General features: G+C 48.4%; 1 protein-coding gene across 5 annotated transcripts in view; it reads right to left on the bottom strand.

Annotated features, from left to right (window-relative positions):
- Nucleotides 1-21,578, bottom strand: part of madd (MAP-kinase activating death domain) — a 268,175-nt gene that overhangs the window by 230,982 nt on the left and 15,615 nt on the right. Inside the window, exon 1 of one of the 5 annotated variants that reach the window (XR_015080940.1) lies at nt 20,671-21,233. The exons of the other annotated variants lie outside the window; for them this stretch is intronic. The gene's annotated coding sequence lies outside the window, so the exon portion shown is untranslated. Of the gene's footprint in view, nt 1-20,670; nt 21,234-21,578 lie in introns of those variants that run through there. 5 annotated transcript variants of the gene reach the window in all.

Raw genomic sequence — 21,578 nt, 5'->3', positions numbered from 1 at the left:
GTGTAGCCTTGTTCTGCTCCTACTGTGTTCTAATTCTGTTAGATTTCAGGAGATGGTTTTATTCCTGTTCCTGGCTGGGGTGGAGATCGCCTTTACAGAAGGTAAGTACTGTAGAAAATATAGGGACAGAGTGATCTCCTGGAAGAATTTCGATCGCCTAGATGGGTCGGAGAGGAATTTCCCAGATTTTTTTCTCCCAAATTGGCCATTGGGTCTTTATCTGGTTTTTCGCCTCTCCCGGGAGATCACATGGGTTCGGGTGGATGCAGAGTGATAGAAGATTTGAGGTTAGGATCAGATCAGCCATGATCTTATTGAATGGTGGAGCAGGCTCGAGGGGCCGATTGGCCTACTCCTGCTCCTATTTCTTATGTTCTTAAGTCCCCCACCCAAAGTACATTCTGTGCCCTTGCTACCCTCAGTGCTTCTTCAAAGTACTGTTCAACATGGATTAATCAGCTAAGGGAGGGCGGTATCAGCAGAAGGTTTTCTTGCCCATGTTTGAGCTGATGCCATCATGGGGTCTGAGTCAATGTTGAGGAGTCCCAGAGCCACTCCCACCAGAGTCTATACCGCTGTGCTACCACCTCTGGTGGGTCTGTCCTGCCGGTGGGACAGGACATACCCAGGGAAGGTGATGGAGAAATCTGGGACGTTGGCTGACAGGTATGATTCTGTGAATATGACTAGTTTGTGAGAGAGCTCTTTGGCAATTTTGGCACAAATGTTAGTGAGTAGCACTTTGTAGGGTTGACTGGACTGGGTGTGTCTTTGTCGCGTCCGAATCCAATGCCGGGGGGTCCATCTGGTTTTTTTTATTATTGTAACTTTTTGTAGCGGTTTCAGAGAGCAGTTACGAGTCAACCACATTGCTGTGGGTCTGGAGTCATGCGTAGCCCAGAGCGGGTAAGGACAGCAGGTTTCCTTCCCAGAAGATTTACTTAAAAATAAATTGAACTCAAATTCAGAAACTGCCATGGTGGGATTTGAACTCGCGCCTTCAGATTATTAATACTGGATTACTGGTCCAGAAACGTAACCACTCTACTACCCAGCCCAGGCTCCAACCTGTCAGGAGTTGCAGGGAACAACATTGCCTGTCCCAACATCATCTTAGGCAGTCCCTCGGAATCGAGGATGACTTGCTTCCACACTAAAAATGAGTTCTTAAGAGACTGATGAGTCCAATGCGGGACCTACAGTCTGTCACAGGTGGGGCAGATGGTGGTTGAAGGGGCGGGGTGCTTGGGTTGACGTGCACTCCTTCCGCTATGTGCGCTTGCTCCCAGCGAAGAGACTCGAGGTGTTCGGCGCCCTCCCAGAGTCGCAATGCGGATTCCGCCCACTAAGGGGCACAACGGACATGATCTTCACCGTGCGTCAACTACAAGAGAAATGCAGGGAACAGCATCAATCGCTGTACATGGCCGCCTTTGACCTTGCAAAGGCCTTCGACACGGTCAACCGTGAGGGATTATGGAGTGTCCTCCTCAAATTCGGCTGCCCTCAAAAGTTTACCATCCTCCGCCTGCTTCACGACGACATGCAAGCTGTGATCCTGACAACAGATCCACCAAAGACCCAACTCTCGTATGGACCAGGGTCAAGAAAGGTTGTGTCATCGGACCAACGCTATTCTCGATCTTCCTTGCTGCAATGCTCCATCTCACCCTCAGTAAGCTCCCCACTGGAGTGGAGTTAATCTACAGAACAAAATGGGAAACTGTTCAACCTCCGTCGCCTCCAGTCCAGGTCCAAGGTCGCCCCATCCTCTGTCATCGAATTACAGTATGCAGACGATGCTTGCATCTGCTCACACTTGGAGGTATAACTCCAAACCATCGTCAACACCTTCACCGAAGCATAAGAGAGCATGGGCCTTACACTAAACATCCGTAAGGCAAAGGTCCTCTACCAACCTGCTCCCGCCACACAGTACTGCGCCCCGATTATCAAAATCCACGACAAGGCCTTGGACAACGTGGACCACTTTCTATACCTCGGGAGCCTACTGTCAACAAGGGCAGACGTTGATGACGAAGTCCAACACCGCCTTCAGTGTGCCAGTGCAGCCTTCGGTCGCCTAAGGAAGAGTGTGTTTGAAGACCAGGGCCTCAAACCCAGCACCAAGCTCATGTCCCAACATAAAGCTCAGAGAGGCTGCAGCATTTGGAAATTCACTGCACAAACACACTGCACGCAGCACTGACCCGAATTCAGAGAGGCCCAGAGCCAGCTGTGAAGACAAATGGCACCCAGTACACGAGCACTCTCCTCCCCACACACACAAACATTTCAATTCCAATTCTCTTCATAGAAATTTCCAGAAATACATTGTTTCCTAGCCCAAGACCAAATTGTGTCGGATGCGAGTAGTGGAAATGTCACCGACCTGTCATACAGGCCATGCTTTACAATTCACAATACACACTCCGACCTCCCACATCTTAGATTACAGTGCACATGCAGCAGAGGCTAATAAACAGGCCATTACACTGTACAGAGAACATCACTCCTAGCAGAGAGGGTTATTCCCCTCTGGGCTGGAGGAGAAAAGGACATGGCTTCTAGCAGGGAGGGTTATTTCCCAGCACATGGCTGGAGGAGAGAAGGACATGGCTCCCAGCAGGGAGGGTTATTTCCCAGCACATGGCTGGAGGAGAGAAGGACATGGCTCCCAGCAGGGAGGGTTATTCCCCAGTACACGGGCTCAGTGCAGTATCGCTCCCTCAGGTCCTGAAGTTACTTGAATCCCTCTGATCAGGTTTCCGCCACGCCATGGTAATGAAACAGCTCTTAAAGTCACAAATGACATCCTATGTGACTGTGACAACGGTAAACTGTCCCTCCTCATCCTTGACATGTCTGCAGCCTTTGATTTGAGTGACCACTCCATCCTCCTCCAACACCTCTCCACTATTGTCCAGCTGGGTGGGACTGCACTCGCCTGGGTCCATTATCTATTTAATCGTAGCCAGAGAATCACCTGCAACGGCTTCTCTTCCCGCTCCCACATCGTTACCTCTGGTGGCCCCTAGACATCTATCCTTGGCCCCCTCCTATTTCTCATGTACATGCTGCCCCTCGACAACATCATCTGAAAACACATCAGTTTCCACATGTTCACTGACGACACCCAGCTCTACCTCACCACCACTTCTATCGACCCCTCCACGGTCTCTAAATTGTCAGACTGCTTGTCGAACATCCAGTTCTGGATGAGCAGAAATTTCCTCCAACTAAATATTGGGAAGACTGAAGCCATTGTCTTCGGTCCGCGCCACAAACTCCGCTCCCGAGCTGCTGACTCCATCCCTCTCCCTAGCCTCTGTCTGAGGCTGAACCACACTGTTCACAACCTTGGTGTCATATCTGACCCTGAAATGAGCTTCCGACCACATATCGCAGCATATCTAAGACCGTCACCTTAACATTGTCCGACTCCGCCCTTGCTTCAGCTCACCTGTTGCTGAAACCCTCACCCAGGCCTCTGTTACCTCTAGACTTGACTATTCCAACATACTCCTGGCTGGCCTCGCACGTTCTACCCTACATAAACTTGAAGTCATCCAAAACTTGGCTGCCCGTGTCCTAACTCGCACCAAGTCCCATTCACCCCTGTGCTCACTGATCTACATTGACTCCCGGTTAAGTAACGCCTCAATTTTAAAATTCTCATGCTCGTTTTCAAATCCTTCCACGGCCTCGCCCCTCCCCATCTCAATAATCTCCTCCGGCACCCGCCCCCCCTGCGATATCTGCGCTCCTCTAATCCTGGCCTCTTGAGCATCCCTGATTTTAATCGCTCCACCATTGGTGGCCGTGCCTTCAGCTGCCTAGGCCCTCAGCTCTGGAATTCCCTGCCTGAACCTCTCCACCTCTCTTTCCTCTTTTAAGACCCTCCTTAAAAGATACCTCTTTGACCAAGCATTTGGTCATCTGCCCTAATTTCTCCTTATGTGGCTCGGTGTCAATTCTTGTTTATTAACTCTCCTGTGAAGTGCCTTGGGACGTATTACTACATTAAAGGCGCTATATAAATACAAGTTGTTATTCGTTGTTGTTGGTGGGTGGGTGATGCTCAGATCTCCCTACAGGAAGCAGGCCCCATTTGGACAGTTCATTGCAACCGCTGATTTCCAAATGGGCAGCTGACGGATCAGATCACACCACACGAACGCCATTGTGTCAACACAGAAGTACGGCTCGGCGACTGGGTGGCCATTTTAAAAAACACACCTTTCACAAGCTGTATGTCAGGCAGATGTACGGATAGGGGTTTCCAGCTGTGAACAGGGACGAGCTGTCCGATTTATACAGGTGCAAAGGCTCAAGTAGCATTCACGAGAGCTTCCCTCTCCTCCACCCAGCAACGCGGAGGCTAACTGCAGTGCCACAGCTGCTCCCTTGCCTGAAATCAGCTAATCTACGAGAGACCACAGATCAAGTATGGGATCTTGCTGGTCAAGATCAATTGAAGAACCTCCCCTTTCTTCCTCCCTCAACTAATGGGAGGGAGGAAGAAAGGGGAGGAATCTTACTCTGCTTCAAGGTGATCTCAATCCTAGTATTTAAATCCCCCCTTCATCTTACCCCACCCGACCCCAGTAATCTCCATCCTAGCATTTAAATCCATCACTTCACCGCACACCACTTGTACTTAAATATTGCCATGGCCTTGTCCCACTCCTCTGACATCGAGTTACTCATCTCCCTACTCCACCAGCGACCACGTTTCCAGATACTATGGCCCTGCTGTCTGTAACTCTCTCCTCACACACTCTGGTTCACCACCTCCCTGCATTCAAGTGCCTCCCAGTGACCTGGGAGTGTTTGATGGGACAGTGTAGAGGGAGCTTTACTCTATCTAAAAAGCACCATCTACACTGCCCTATCAAACACTCCCAGGGCAGGTACAGCACTGGTTAGATACAGAGAAAAGCTCCCTCTACACTGTCCCATCAAACACTCCCAGGGCAGGTACAGCACGGGTTAGGTACAGAGAAAAGCTCCCTCTACACTGTCCCATCAAACACTCCCAGGGCAGGTACAGCACGGGGTTAGATACAGAGAAAAGCTCCCTCTACACTGTCCCATCAAACACACCCAGGGCAGGTACAGCACGGGGTTAGATACAGAGTAAAGCTCCCTCTACACTGTCCCATCAAACACTCCCAGGGCAGGTACAGCACGGGTTAGATACAGAGTAAAGCTCCCTCTACACTGTCCCATCAAACACTCCCAGGGCAGGTACAGCACGGGTTAGGTACAGAGAAAAGCTCCCTCTACACTGTCCCATCAAACACTCCCAGGGCAGGTACAGCACGGGGTTAGATACAGAGAAAAGCTCCCTCTACACTGTCCCATCAAACACTCCCAGGGCAGGTACAGCACAGGTTAGATACAGAGTAAAGCTCCCTCTACACTGTCCCATCAAACACACCCAGGGCAGGTACAGCACGGGGTTAGATACAGAGTAAAGCTCCCTCTACACTGTCCCATCAAACACTCCCAGGGCAGGTACAGCACGGGTTAGATACAGAGTAAAGCTCCCTCTGGACTGTCCCATCAAACACTCCCAGGGCAGGGAGCTTTTCTCTGTATCCATCATGTGCTGTACCTGAAATAACAACAGAAAATGCTGGAAAAACTCAGCAGGCCCGGCAACATCCGTGGAGAGAAATTAGAGTCGACGTTTCGGGTCGAACCCTTTTTCAAAACTGGAAAGGAAGTGAAATGGATCGAAAAGCAGGGCTGGGAGAGAACAAAAGAAGTGAAGAGACATTAAGAGGTATTGAAAACCAGACGAGATGGTGATGGGACAGTGGAGACAAAAGACAGCTCAGATTAGGTGCGAAATGTTCTGGCAGAATGAGAGACAGTTGCCATGTGGGAGAGAGAAAAAAAAGGGGTGGGGGGAGGGAAAAACCAAAACAAAGGGGTGGATAAAAAATCAGTAAAAATGTAATAGGGGCCGAGGTTATGATCTGAAATTGTTGAACTCGATATTGAGTCCGGAAGGCTGTAAAGTGCCTAATCGGATGCTCCACGGATGTTGCCTGGCCTGCTGAGTTTTTCCAGCATTTTCTGTTGTTATTTCGGATTTCCAGCATCCGCAGTATTTTGCTAATGTGCTGCATCTGCCCTGGGAGTGCTCAATAGAGGGTAAAAAGGCTGATGATTTTCCATTTGCAGGCACCCACAGCCCTGCCCTCAATGATTAATGTAAGAAGTCACACAACACCAGGTTATAGTCCAACAGTTTTATTTGAAATCACAAGCTTTCGGAGCGCTGCTCCTTCGTCAGGTGAAGTGGAGCAGCGCTCCGAACGCTTGTGATTTCAAATAAAGCTGTTGGACTATAACCTGGTGTTGTGTGACTTCTTACATTTGTCCACCCCAGTCCAACACCGGCATCTCCACACCATGGCTACTCAATGATTAAATCACCACTAATACATGGTAAAAGACAGAAATATTTTACTAAATTGCAAATTGTGGATCCAATAATTAACGCTGAGAAAGAATTATAGACACCCATTCTTCAAGTTACCTGGAATCGATTAGTGCAACAGTAAAAGGAACCAAACGAGCGGTCAGTATTTACTTGAATTATTGCATTTTGTAAATCAATTGTCCCTGCAGTCAGGATGCCAACCAGTCCTACCCGTAGGGAATCGGATGCAGAGAGAACACACAGGGCTCTCCAACACACTGGCTTAGAACCTGCTGGACACGTGCAGGCAGTGCCTGAACAACAACTCCTCTGTCACAAGGAATTTCCAAATAAGTTCAGCTCAGTCCATCAATGGGTGAATCCAGAAGGATTTATTCTTGCATTCCATATGGAAAGTGTTAAAAATATTCTCCAATTCCTCTTGTGTTTTGTCATTGCTCTTGATCAAATACTTTCAGCATTACCTTCCTGCTTAGTAAACACACTGGGCTGTATAACCAGACCCATATGCTGCATCCAAGCTGCAACTGTTACCGACAGCTCCAGAAAAACACAGAGCGAGCAAGAATTACCCTCGGTCCAAGGCAGGGCAGCACAGGGCAGGGTGACTGAAGAGCTGCGAGATTTCTCAGCCCACGAATTAGACAGCTGGTCTGAGAGCAGAAATACTGCTCACTCCCGTGTGTAAGATGTAACCGATGGGAAGGTGAGAGCAGGGTTAACAAGACATGCCAATTAATAAGGAGGAAACTACTAAAAGATAACAGTGCAACGCTGCAAGTGAGAGATTACACAATCTTGAGGAAGCTGCTGCAAAAGCAAGCAGTTATTTCAAGAGCACTGGCTCTGTGATATGACCCCTCACCCACCAAACAACAGGTCCCAACTGAACTGTGAGCATCTCCTGAGCAGTGAGGCATCTTCTTTCAGGGTTGAAAGCAACCTCTGCTGCTCATGCAGCTGCGACTGCACTGTCCTCACTGGGGAGAGGCTGCACTACACGGGGAAAAATTAAACACATGGCCACGACTCAACCAAGCTCAGCCCCGGATACAGGAACAAAAAATGGAGCCCAGCCCCGGATAGAGGGACAAACCATGGAGCCCAGCCCCGGGGAGGGGTACACACCATGCAGCCCAGCCCCGGATAGAGGGACAAACCATGGAGCCCAATCCCAGATAGAGGAACAAACCATGGAGCCCAGCCCCGGGGAGGGGTACACACCATGCAGCCCAGCCCCGGATAGAGGAACAAACCATGGAGCCCAGCCCCGGGGAGGGGTACACACCATGCAGCCCAGCCCCGGATAGAGGAACAAACCATGGAGCCCAGCCCGGGATAGAGAGACAAACCAATTAGTCCCAATGGCCATCCACAGACCCATACACCAGGTATCAATTAGTCCCAATGTCCAGCCACAGACCCATACACCAGATATCAATTAGACCCAATGTCCATCCACAGACCAATACACCAGATATCAATTATTCCCAATGTCCATCCATCGACCCATACAGCAGATATCAATTAGACCCAATGCCCATCCACGGACCCATACACCAGATATCAATTAGTGCCAATGGCGATCCACAGACCAATACACCAGATTTCAATTAATCCCAATGTCCATCCACAGACCCATACACCAGATATTAATTAGTCCCAATGTTCATCCAGAGACATATACACCAGATATCAATTAGTCCCAATGTCCAGCCACAGATATATACACCAGATATCAATTAGACCCAATGTCCATCGACCCATACACCGGATATCAATTAGACCCAAAGTCCATCCATCGACGCACACACCAGATATTAATTAATCCCAACGTCCATCCACAGACCGATACACCAGATATCAATTAGTCCCAATGTCCATCTACAGACCCATACACCAGATATCAATTAATCCAAACGTCCATCCACAGACCCATACACCAGATATCAATTAGTCCCAAAGTCCATCCATCGACCCATACACCAGATATCAATTAATCCAAACGTCCATCCACAGACCCATACACCAGATATCAATTAGTCCCAAAGTCCATCCATCGACCCATACACCAGATATCAATTAGTCCAAATGTTCATCCGCAGACCGATACACCAGATATCAATTAGACCCAATGTCTATCCACAGACCCATACACCACATATCAACTAGTCCCAATGTCCATCCAGACATATACACCAGTTATCAATTAGTCCCAATGTCCATCCACAGACCCATACACCACATATCAACTAGTCCCAATGTCCATCCAGACATATACACCAGTTATCAATTAGTCCCAATGTCCAGCCACAGACCCATACACCAGTTATCAATTAGACCCAATGTCCATACACCAGATATCAATTCGTCAATTTCCACCCACAGACATATACACCAGATATCAATTAGTCCCAATGGCCATCCATCGACCCATACACCGGATATCAATTAGATCCAATGTCCATCCACAGACCCATACACCAGATATCAATTACTCCCAATGTCCATCCATCGACCCATACACCAGATATCAATTAGTCCCAAAGTCCATCCATCGACCCACACACCAGATATCAATTAGTCCTAATGTTCATCCGGAGACCGATACACCAGATATCAATTAGACCCAATGTCCATCCACAGACCCATACAGCCGATATCAATTAGTCCCAATGTCCATACACCAGATATCATACACCAGATATCAATTAGTCCCAATGTCCATCCATCGACCCACACACCAGATATCAATTAGTCCCAATGTCCATGTAAAGACCCATACACCGGATATCAATTAGACCCGATGTCCATCCACAGATGCATACACCAGATATCAATTAGACCCAATGTCAATCCACACACCGGATATCAATTAGTCCCAATGTCCATCTACAGACCCATACACCAGATGTCAATTAGTCCCAATGTCCATCTACAGACCCATACACCGGATATCAATTAGACCCGATGTCCATCCACAGATGCATACACCAGATATCAATTAGACCCAATGTCAATCCACACACCGGATATCAATTAGTCCCAATGTCAATCCACACACCGGATATCAATTAGTCCCAATGTCAATCCACAGACCCATACACCAGATATCAATTAGTCCCAATGTCCATCTACAGACCCATACACCAGATATCAATTAGACCCAATGTCCATCCACAGATGCATACACGAGATATCAATTGGACCCAATGTCAATCCACAGACCCATACACCGGATATCAATTAGTCCCAATGTCCATCTGCAGACCCATGCACCGGATATCAATTAGACCCAATGTCCATCCACAGACCCATACACCAGATATCAGTTAGTCCCAACGTCCATCCATCCACCCACACACCAGATATCAATTAGTCCCAATGTCCAAGTAAAGACCCATACACCGGATATCAATTAGTCCCAATGTCCATCCACAGACCCATACACCAGATATCAATTAGACCCAATGTCCATCTACAGACCCATACACCAGATATCAATTAGTCCCAATGTCCATGTAAAGACCCATACACCGGATATCAATTAGACCCAATGTCTATCCACAGACCCATACACCAGATATCAATTACTGCCAATGTCCATCCATCGACCCATACACCAGGTATCAATTAGTCCCAAAGTCCGTCCATCGACCCACACACCAGACATTAATTAGTCCCAATGTCCATGTAAAGACCCATACACCGGATATCAATTAGACCCAATGTCCACCCACAGACCCATACATCGGATATCAATTAGATCCAATGTCCATCTACAGACCCATACACCAGATATCAATTACTGCCAATGTCCATCCATCGACCCATACACCAGGTATCAATTAGTCCCAAAGTCCGTCCATCGACCCACACACCAGACATTAATTAGTCCCAATGTTCACCCACAGACCCATACACCAGATATCAATTAGTCCCCAATGTCCATCCATCGACCCACACACCAGGTATCAATTAGTCCCAATGTCCATGTAAAGACCCATACACCGGATATCAATTAGACCCAATGTCCACCCACAGACCCATACATCGGATATCAATTAGATCCAATGTCCATCTACAGACCCATACACCAGATATCAATTAGACCCAATGTCCATCCACAGATGCATACACCAGATATCAATTAGACCCAATGTCAATCCACAGACCCATACACCGGATATCAATTAGCCCCAATGTCCATCCACACACCAATACACCGGATATCAATTAGTCCCAATGTCCATCTACAGACCCATACACCAGGTATCAATTAGACCCAATGTCTATCCACAGACCCATACACCAGATATCAATTAGACCCAATGTCCATCTACAGACCCATACACCAGATATCAATTAGACCCAATGTCTATCCACAGACCCATACACCAGATATCAATTAGACCCAATGTCCATCAACAGACCCATACACCGGATATCAATTAGTCCCAATGTCCATCCACACACCGATACACCGGATATCAATTAGTCCCAATGTCTATCCACAGACCCATACACCAGATATCAATTAGTCCCAATGTCCATCTACAGACCCATACACCAGATATCAATTAGACCCAATGTCTATCCACAGACCCATACACCAGATATCAATTAGTCCCAATGTCCATCTACAGACCCATACACCAGATATCAATTAGACCCAATGTCCATCTACAGACCCATACACCAGATATCAATTAGACCCAATGTCCATCTACAGACCCATACACCAGATATCAATTAGACCCAATGTCCATCCACAGATGCATACACGAGATACCAATTAGACCCAATGTCAATCCACAGACCCATACACCGGATATCAATTAGCCCCAATGTCCATCCACACACCCATACACCAGATATCAATTAAACCCAATCTCCAGCCACAGACCCATACACCAGATATCAATTAGACCCAATGTCCATACACCAGATATCAATTAGTCAATTTCCACCCACAGACATATACACCAAATATCAATTAGTCCCAATGGCCATCCATCGACCCATACACCGGATATCAATTAGACCCAATGTCCATCCACAGACCCATACACCAGATATCAGTTAGTCCCAAAGTCCATCCATCGACCCACACACCAGATATTAATTAGTCCCAATGTCCATCCATCGACCCACACACCAGATATCAATTAGTCCCAATGTCCATCCATCGACCCACACACCAGATATCAATTAGTCCCAATGTCCATGTAAAGACCCATACACCGGATATCAATTAGACCCAATATCTATCCACAGACCCATACACCAGATATCAATTAGTCCCAATGTCCATCCACAGATGCATACACGAGATATCAATTAGACCCAATGTCCATCCACAGACCCATACACCAGATATCAATTAGTCCCAATGTCCATGTAAAGACCCATACACCGGATATCAATTAGACCCAATATCTATCCACAGACCCATACACCAGATATCAATTAGTCCCAATGTCGGTCCACAGACCTATACACCAGATATCAATCAGTCCCAAAGTCCACCCATCGACCCACACACCAGATATTAATTAGTCCCAATGTTCACCCACAGACCAATAAACCAGATATCAATTAGTCCCAATGTCCATGTAAAGACCCATACACCGGATATCAATTAGACCCAATGCCCATCCACACACCGATACACCAGATATCAATTAGTCCCAATGTACATCTACAGACCCATACACCAGATATCAATTAGACCCAATGTCTATCCACAGACCCATACACCAGATATCAATTAGTCCCAAAGTCCGTCCATCGACCCACACACCAGACATTAATTAGTCCCAATGTTCACCCACAGACCCATACACCAGATATCAATTAGTCCCCAATGTCCATCCATCGACCCACACACCAGGTATCAATTAGTCCCAATGTCCATGTAAAGACCCATACACCGGATATCAATTAGACCCAATGTCCACCCACAGACCCATACATCGGATATCAATTAGATCCAATGTCCATCTACAGACCCATACACCAGATATCAATTAGACCCAATGTCCATCCACAGATGCATACACCAGATATCAATTAGACCCAATGTCAATCCACAGACCCATACACCGGATATCAATTAGCCCCAATGTCCATCCACACACCAATACACCGGATATCAATTAGTCCCAATGTCCATCTACAGACCCATACACCAGGTATCAATTAGACCCAATGTCTATCCACAGACCCATACACCAGATATCAATTAGACCCAATGTCCATCTACAGACCCATACACCAGATATCAATTAGACCCAATGTCTATCCACAGACCCATACACCAGATATCAATTAGACCCAATGTCCATCAACAGACCCATACACCGGATATCAATTAGTCCCAATGTCCATCCACACACCGATACACCGGATATCAATTAGTCCCAATGTCTATCCACAGACCCATACACCAGATATCAATTAGTCCCAATGTCCATCTACAGACCCATACACCAGATATCAATTAGACCCAATGTCTATCCACAGACCCATACACCAGATATCAATTAGTCCCAATGTCCATCTACAGACCCATACACCAGATATCAATTAGACCCAATGTCCATCTACAGACCCATACACCAGATATCAATTAGACCCAATGTCCATCTACAGACCCATACACCAGATATCAATTAGACCCAATGTCCATCCACAGATGCATACACGAGATACCAATTAGACCCAATGTCAATCCACAGACCCATACACCGGATATCAATTAGCCCCAATGTCCATCCACACACCCATACACCAGATATCAATTAAACCCAATCTCCAGCCACAGACCCATACACCAGATATCAATTAGACCCAATGTCCATACACCAGATATCAATTAATCAATTTCCACCCACAGACATATACACCAAATATCAATTAGTCCCAATGGCCATCCATCGACCCATACACCGGATATCAATTAGACCCAATGTCCATCCACAGACCCATACACCAGATATCAGTTAGTCCCAAAGTCCATCCATCGACCCACACACCAGATATTAATTAGTCCCAATGTCCATCCATCGACCCACACACCAGATATCAATTAGTCCCAATGTCCATCCATCGACCCACACACCAGATATCAATTAGTCCCAATGTCCATGTAAAGACCCATACACCGGATATCAATTAGACCCAATATCTATCCACAGACCCATACACCAGATATCAATTAGTCCCAATGTCCATCCACAGATGCATACACGAGATATCAATTAGACCCAATGTCCATCCACAGACCCATACACCAGATATCAATTAGTCCCAATGTCCATGTAAAGACCCATACACCGGATATCAATTAGACCCAATATCTATCCACAGACCCATACACCAGATATCAATTAGTCCCAATGTCGGTCCACAGACCTATACACCAGATATCAATCAGTCCCAAAGTCCACCCATCGACCCACACACCAGATATTAATTAGTCCCAATGTTCACCCACAGACCAATAAACCAGATATCAATTAGTCCCAATGTCCATGTAAAGACCCATACACCGGATATCAATTAGACCCAATGCCCATCCACACACCGATACACCAGATATCAATTAGTCCCAATGTACATCTACAGACCCATACACCAGATATCAATTAGACCCAATGTCTATCCACAGACCCATACACCAGATATCAATTAGACCCAATGCCCATCCACAGACCCATACACCAGATATCAATTAGACCCAATGTCTAGCCACAGACCCATACACCAGATATCAATTAATCCCAATGTCCATCCACAGACCCATACACCACATATCAATTAGTCCCAATGTTCATCCACAGACCAATACACCAGATATCAATTAGTCCCAATGTCCATCCACAGACCCATACACCAGATATCAATTAGTCCCAATGTCCATCCACAGACCCTTACACCAGATATCAATTAGTCCCAATGTCCATCTACAGATCCATACACCAGATATCAATTAGTCCCAATGTCCATCTACAGATCCATACACCGGATATCAATTAGTCCCAATGTCCATCTACAGATCCATACACCAGATATCAATTAGTCCCAATGTCCATCTACAGATCCATACACCAGATATCAATTAGTCCCAATGTCCATCTACAGATCCATACACCAGATATCAATTAGTCCCAATGTCCATCTACAGATCCATACACCAGATATCAATTAGTCCCAATGTCCATCCACAGACCCAGACACCAGAAAGCAATTAGTCCCAATGTCCATCGACAGACCCATACACCCAGACATCTATTAGTCCCAATGTCCATCCAGACCCATACACCGGATATCAATTAGTCACATTATTGCATCAGGCTTTAAAAGATAAATCTAGCTGAGCAGCTGCCAATCTTCCTGCTCAGATGAAAGTCACTGACACCAACACGCGCCCTTGAGCAATAAGATTCCTGAAACCCTGAGGGCTGGATAGTGAAGTCCCTGTTGCAGGGCAGTGACTTACTGAGCTGTGGTTTGCAGGCCAGCACACCATGCAGCGAGATCAGCAGTCCATTACACTACTGTCTATGCAGTGTTCTGACACCAGTAACAAGACTGAACTTACACAAGCACTGCATGACGTGCCCAGAATCCGACTGGGTTACCATGGTGATAGAACCCAATCTGCTATCAGCAGATACCAATCTGCTGGTGCTATTTATAGTGCATCACTACTGGCTGAACAGAGGTCCAGATCCTGGGACCAGGAGTGGCAGGCCAGTGGACAGTCTCTGTGGCACTGAGTGGAGCTGGGGCATTTTCATGTGTACAGATACCGTGGGAAGGAAAGACCAACCAAATACGTAAACAGCTTGTACATCTTTACTACTTTATACTGTGTCCCTCCCCCAACCCCAGCCATCATAGAATCTTACAGGACAGAAGGAGGCCATTTGGACCATCGTCCTGTGCCGGCTCTTTGCAAGAGCTCTCCAATTAGTCCCACTCCCCTGCTCTTCCCCCATAGCCCTGCAATTTTTTCCTTTTCAAGTATTTATCCAATTCCCTTTTCAAAGTTACGACTGACTCTGCTTCCCTCGCCCTTTCAGGCAATGCATTCCAGATCACAACAACTCGCTCTTTAAAAAAACACTCTCATGTCACCTCTGGCTCTTTTACCAATTACCTTAAATCTGTGTGCTCTGGTTACCGACCCTTTTACCACTGGAGACAGTTTCTCCCTCTCAAATCCCCTCATGATTTTCAACACCTCTATTGAATCTCCTCTTAACCTTCTCTACTTTAAGGGGAACAATGACAATGTCTCCAGTCTCACCATATAACTGAATTCCCTCATCCCTGGTACTATTCTTGAGTTTGAGAGTGATTTAATTAAGTCCGAAACTAGGGTCCTAAACATGAACAAAGCAATCTACATAGGCAGGAGAGGCGAGTTGACGAAGGTAGGTTAGGAAACGAGATTAAAAGATGACAGTAGAAAAGCAATGGCAAACATTTAAAGAAATAATTCATAATTCACAACGAATATACATTCCCTTAAGAAATAAAAACACCACGGGAAAAATGTTCAACCGTGGCTAACAAGAGCAATTAAAGATAGTATTAGGTTAAAGAAAGAGACTTTTAACGTTGCCAAAATGAGTAGTAAGCCTGAGGATTGGGAGGATTTTAGAATTCAGCAACGGAGGACCAAGAAATTGATAAAGAAAGGGAAAATAGACTATGAGAGTAAACTAGCGAGAGGCATAAACAGATTGTAAAAGCTTCTATAGGTATGTAAATAGGAAAAGATTAACTAAAGTAAACCTGGGTCCCTTACAGGCTGAGACAGGAAAAATTATAATGGGGAATAAGGAAATGGCTGAGAAATTAAACAAATATTTTGTGTCTGTCTTCACGGAAGAAGACGCAAAAAACCTCTTGGAAATAGTGGAGAACCAAGGCTGTAGCGAGAATAAGGAACTGAAAGAAATTAGTATTACTAAAAAAATAGTACTGGAGAAATTAATGGGACTGAAAGCCGATAAATCCCCTCGACCTGATGGCCTACATCCTAGGGTTTTAAAAGAGATAGTGGATGCATTGGTTGTCATCTTCCAAAATACCATAGATTCTAGAAAGGTTCCTGCGGATTGGAAGGTAGCGAATGTAACCCCGCTATTGAAGAAAGGAGGGAGAGAGAAAATGGGGAACTACAGACCAGTTAGCCTGACATCAGTAGTAGGGAAAATGCTAGAATCTATTATTTAATGACATGGTAACAGGGCACTTAGAAAATAATAATAGGATTGGGCCGAGTCAACACGGATTTATGAAAGGGAAATCGTGTTTGACGAATCTGTTAAGAGTTTTTTGAGGTTGTAACTAGCAGAATATATAAGGGGGAACCGGTGGATGTGGTGTATTTGGATTTTCAGAAGGCATTCGATAAGGTGCCGTACAAGAGGTTATTAAACAAAATTAGGGCTCACAGGATTGGGGGCAATATACTAGCATGGATTGAGGATTGATTAACAGTCAGAAAACAGTAGAAATAAATGGATTATTTTTGGGTTGGCAGGCTGTAACTAGTAGGGTACCGTAAGGATCAGTGCTTGGGCCTCAGCTATTCACAATCTATATCAATGATTTGGATGAGGGGACCGAGTGTAATATATCCAAGTTTGCTGATGATACAAAGCTAGGTGGGAATGTAAGTTGTGAGGAGGATGCAAAGAGGCTTCAAGGGGATATAGACAGACTAAGTGAGTGGGCAAGAACATGGCAAATGGAATATAATGTGGAGAAATGTACAGTATTTTTTAAATGGTGAGAGATTGGGAAATGTTGGTGTTCAGAGGGACCTGGGTGATCTTGTACACGAATTACAAAAAGTTAACATGCAGGTACAACAAGCAAATTGGAAAGCAAATGGTATGTTGGCCTTTATTACAGGAGGATTTGAGTATAAGAGTAAAGGCGTCTTACTGCAATTATATAGGGCCCTGGTGAGACCACTCCTGGAGTATTGAGCACAGTTTTGGTCTCCTTACCCAGGGAAGGATATACTTGCCATAGAGGGAGTGCAATGAAGGTTCACCAGACTGGTTCCTGGGATGGGGGGATTGTCCTATGAGGAGAGATTGAGTAGACTAGGCCTATATTAGAAGAATGAGGTGTGATCTCATTGAAACATACAACATTCTTACAGGGCTCGACAGGGTAGATGCAGGGAGGATGTTTCCCCTGGCTGGGGAGTCTAGAAGCAGGGGTCACAGTCTCAGAATAAGGGGTCGGCCATTTAGGCCTGAGATGAGGAGACATTTCTTCACTCAGAGGGCGGTGAATCTTTGGAATTCTCTACCCCAGAGGGCTGTGGAGGCTCAGTCGTAGAATATATTTAAGAGAGAGATCGATAGATTTTTGGATATTAAAGGAATCAAGGGATATGGGGATAGTGCAGGAAAGTGGAGACGAGGTTGAAGATCAGCCATGATTTATGGAATGGCGGAGCAGGCTCGATGGGCCAAATGCTCCACTCCTGCTCCTATTTCTTATGTTCTTATTCTAGTAAACATCTTCAGCACTCTCCACAAAGCCCTGACATAAATGTTCCCTTTAAGCTGCAGCGCTCTGGATCTCCCGCGCAGCCAGTTCACCGGCTTTTCAATTGGAAAAACTGCACTTGCCGTATTTTGAATGGGTGTCGCAGCCACTTGAAGGGGCCACACACCCAAAAAAAAAATGAAAGGGAACATTGCTTAAAATCCTTCCTAAATTGAACACAATACTCCAGCTGGGGTGTAACCAGCGTTTTATAAAGGTTTACCTTAGCTTTCTGGGCATGACTCTCCCGTACCGGTCACACCCAGCCGGCACTGCTCCCCCGGCACCACTCACACCCAGCCGGCACTGCTCCCCCGGCACCACTCACACCCAGCCGGCACCGCTCCCCGGCACCGGTCACACCCAGCCGGCACTGCTCCCCCGGCACCACTCACACCCAGCCGGCACTGCTGCCCCCGGCACCACTCACACCCAGCCGGCACCGCTCCCCGGCACCGGTCACACCCAGCCGGCACCGTTCCCCCGGCACCTCTCACACCCAGCCGGCACCGCTCCCCCGGCACCACTCACACCCAGCCGTCTCCGCTCCCCGGCACCGGTCACACCCAGCCGGCTCCGCTCCCCGGCACCGGTCACACCCAGCCGGCTCCACTCCCCGGCACCGGTCACACCCAGCCGGCTCCACTCCCCGGCACCGGTCACACCCAGCCGGCTCCACTCCCCGGCACCGGTCACACCCAGCCGGCTCCACTCCCCGGCACCGGTCACACCCAGCCGGCTCCACTCCCCGGCACCGGTCACACCCAGCCGGCTCCACTCCCCGGCACTGGTCACACCCAGCCGGCTCCACTCCCCGGCACCGGTCACACCCAGCCGGCTCCACTCCCCGGCACCGGTCACACCCAGCCGGCTCCACTCCCCGGCACCGGTCACACCCAGCCGGCTCCACTCCCCGGCACCGGTCACACCCAGCCGGCTCCACTCCCCGGCACCGGTCACACCCAGCCGGCTCCACTCCCCCGCACCGGTCACACCCAGCCGGCTCCACTCCCCGGCACCGGTCACACCCAGCCGGCTCCACTCCCCAGCACCGGTCACACCCAGCCGGCTCCACTCCCCGGCACCGGTCACACCCAGCCGGCTCCACTCCCCGGCACCGGTCACACCCAGCCGGCTCCACTCCCCGGCACCGGTCACACCCAGCCGGCTCCACTCCCCGGCACCGGTCACACCCAGCCGGCTCCACTCCCCCGCACCGGTCTAACCCAGCCGGCTCCACTCCCCCCACACTGGTCTAACCCAGCCGGCTCCACTCCCCCGCACTGGTCTAACCCAGCCGGCTCCACTCCCCCGCACTGGTCTAACCCAGCCGGCTCCACTCCCCCGCACTGGTCTAACCCAGCCGGCTCCACTCCCCCGCACTGGTCTAACCCAGCCGGCTCCACTCCCCCGCACTGGTCTAACCCAGCCGGCTCCACTCCCCCGCACTGGTCTAACCCAGCCGGCTCCACTCCCCCGCACTGGTCTAACCCAGCCGGCTCCACTCCCCCGCACTGGTCTAACCCAGCCGGCTCCACTCCCCCGCATTGGTCTAACCCAGCCAGCTCCACTCCCCGGCACCAGTCACACTCAGCCAGCACCACTCCCCCAGCACCAGTCACACCCAGCCGGCATCAGTCCTCCGCATCGACCCGCGTACACACTGCAACCCGGGTTGGGAGGGGAGGGTGTGTAGCTGTGCGCAGCATCCCGGTAACGGGGGCATCACAGAACCGCTAGTGGCCAGATAACCATTTTTAAACATCCCCACTCAAAAATTTGGATGAGTCAGCAATGATGACCAAATCAGGTATTAACTCATTAATTCCGGTTGTATAATTAAAGCACACCCCAACCCGGCAGGATCAACACAGACAGTAGACACCCTGTCCCCCATCACTAACACCTAGATTACAGCACGCACAGTCCAGCCCTCTGCCGAGCACTTTCAATTATTGAAAACCATTTAATAATTTATTTGGCTGGCACAGGAACCATTAAATATTAATCCTTGTTTATAATAAGCAGTGCGAAGATTCAACAACAGGGAATCTAACAGAAATCCCTGGCCTGCTCTCTGTGCCCAAGCATCTCCAGTCATCATCATCTTCAGCGGGGCCAGCACCACTGCACATGATTAAACATCCCGAAACCAGCAGTTCTCCGAACACATCGATCATACACATCAAACCTTCAGTGACCAGTTACTCATCTCATGGCTGGACCACTACAAAAAGGCACATAGGCACTACAGTGCAAACAGGGTGCCAGTGATCAGACAGAGGCCCGCATCGAGGGACCGCCGCACTGTCGGAGGGGCCGTACTGCTATTCTTCTCCCATCGCCACTTCTCCCTCCCTGGCCTCACCCCCACATCCTTGCCCCTGCCTCTTGCCCCCCCCCCCTCTCCGCCCTCCTCTACCCCCCGCCCCCTTCTATTCGCCTTCCTCTTTACCTCTCCCACCCTATCCCCCTCCCCAATCCCCCTTGTTCTCTCTTCTGCCCTCCATCCTCCCCACCAGCCATCTCTCCTCTCTGTTTTCCCCCCCTTTCATTCATCATCCCACACCCCCCCCCCAGGCCGATCTCAGCACCACCCTCCCACCACTGCTGCCTACAGAACCTACCTTTTCACAGCACAGCTGGTCTGCCACTTCTGCAGGCCAGCAGATTCAGGGTCAGGTGACTATGGCAGGTAAGTCACTGGGCCTGTAGTGCTTGGCTAACCACAGCGTTTATCAAACAAGACTCAGTACTTCTCGCAGTGTTTCAGCTTCATTTCCCAAGGCGGGGTGGGAACCCGGTCAGGCCAGTTCTACAAGTGCCCAAAAACATTGCACTCAGCTGTGCTGTAACCAGGAATGAGCACAGGGCCACACTCATCTCAGGAGGGGTGCTGAGGGAGGGCAGGAGAGGAAAGAAGGAGGTGCCCTAGTTTCCTGTGGCAATCTGGCTGACAGCCAGTGAATATACTGCTCCGCCCTATATGCTGCACTGTCAGCACAAGGCCATGATTTATACCACGATGGAGAGAGAGAGAAATGCTTTGCGTGCAGCTCTCCCACCTCGCTGATGGTGCGAATTCCTGCTCCTTTTACAGACCCAATAGGAAGGGGCAATTTCCAACCTCACCCCATAGCACCGACCCTACCTATCTTTCTCTAGACACTAGTTCCTCCCCTACCCCCACTGCAGTCTGCCGAGTACAAGTACAAACAGGTGCACTGCACAGCAGGGAGTTGCAGCTGGGTTTATAAACACAGTGTAAATCAAGCACCTGCCCATCTGAACTGTGCGTAGAGCCGATGGTGATACAAGGGGGAGGAAGCCCACAGGGAAACTATGACCAGGGCAGTTTTGCCACCAGGAGACAGTGTCAAACCAAGGGGGCACTGGGCACAGTCGCCCGCCAGTAACGGGCACTGGGGACTCTGTCACTCATAACTGTTATATTCTATATATAAACGCCCCCCGAACCGCTCGATTAGATTCCAGCCTGTAACTCACTCCTGGGTATCCGTTATTCTATATATAA

The sequence above is a fragment of the Somniosus microcephalus genome, chromosome 15, assembly GCF_052327205.1.
Source record: "Somniosus microcephalus isolate GS21.2 chromosome 15, FLI_Smic_1.0, whole genome shotgun sequence".
In the NCBI taxonomy this organism is placed as follows: domain Eukaryota; kingdom Metazoa; phylum Chordata; class Chondrichthyes; order Squaliformes; family Somniosidae; genus Somniosus; species Somniosus microcephalus.
Note: the sequence above shows the minus strand (reverse complement) of the source record. Positions and strands in the feature narration are given on the sequence as shown.